The sequence below is a fragment of the Gekko japonicus genome, unplaced genomic scaffold, assembly GCF_001447785.1.
Source record: "Gekko japonicus isolate JY-2015 unplaced genomic scaffold, Gekko_japonicus_V1.1 scaffold1261, whole genome shotgun sequence".
Lineage (NCBI taxonomy): Eukaryota > Metazoa > Chordata > Lepidosauria > Squamata > Gekkonidae > Gekko > Gekko japonicus.
The window spans coordinates 113109-114287 of NW_015177050.1; positions in this window are offsets into that span (position 1 = coordinate 113109).

Sequence of the window (1179 nt, forward strand, 5' to 3'; positions counted from 1 at the left end):
GGGGGGGGGCTGTAGGAGGCGGCCGTGCAAAGGTTGTTGCTGGAGGGGAGGAAGGGGAAGCGGAAGTGTAATGTATCCATATCAGACGGCTTGCGCCAGCCATTTGGCTACACGGTCAGGCGACTGGCTCTCAGTAATAATGGGACAAGCGGATCCTAGGCCAGGTAGGCTCCTGGCCGAGAGCCTATGGAACTCTCAGCCACTGTAAATAGCCAACCACTTGTGTGTGGGTGTGTTTGGGGAGTGGGGTTTGTGTACATATGAGCTGGGTACTCTCGTCTTGTTCTGAGCTGAAATAAAGTATGAGAGCTGAAATCACTAGTAAGTCTCAGTACTTTTCACTGGCGACGAAGGTGGGATTTGAACTCCGTCCCCTCCGCTTGTGTGGTGTGTAGCGGGCGGGTGCCGGAGGGCGGCAGGACCCCCACCCCACGGGGCTAGGAGCAGGAATCCGTGCGGAGTGCCCCTTGCATTGACTGTGATCTTGGCCTGTCTCCTCTGACCTTTTTCGCCCCGGCCAGCACCACCCCTGCAGTGGAGGGCACGTTCTGAACCCCAGGCTCTGGGGCTGAGGCCAAAGACTGGGGGGAGGGAGGGGCTTCTTAGTCCTGTGGAACAGTTGAGTGAGTGATTGTGCACAGATTATCTAACGCAGTGGTTGAGTTTAATCTAGGCCCTGAATTATAGGGGGCTGGCTGCTGGGTGTGTGTGTGTTCCAAAATCCACCCCCCAGCTCAGGTGGTTCTGTTATCACTGCCTGAAAAGCCCAGAGGTTTTTCTTGCATTTTCAGAGGATGGAAACACAACTCCCTGCAGTTATTGTCGAATCCAGCCAGGAGCACAACATACTTGGGAGTGTGAAATTGTCTTGCAAGGCACCTCCAGCTCCCCCACTCACCCCCGACAACCAACAAAGGGGTGGGGAGAATGCCCCCTCCCCACAGACTGAAGGATGCAAGAATTCAGTGCCAGCCCCCCCTGCCTCTCCCTGCCCCCATGCAAAGATCAGGTGCTTTTTCAGCAGAATCCTTGGCCCAGATCCCACTGGAGGCTTGCAACATAAGCCAAGCCTGAGACTCCGGAAGCTGCTGCTGCTGCAGCTGCCTTTTTGGAGAGCAGGTGAGGGAGAAGCCAGGGCCACGCCCTACAATCCAGGTATGGGGGAGGCCTTTCTGGCCA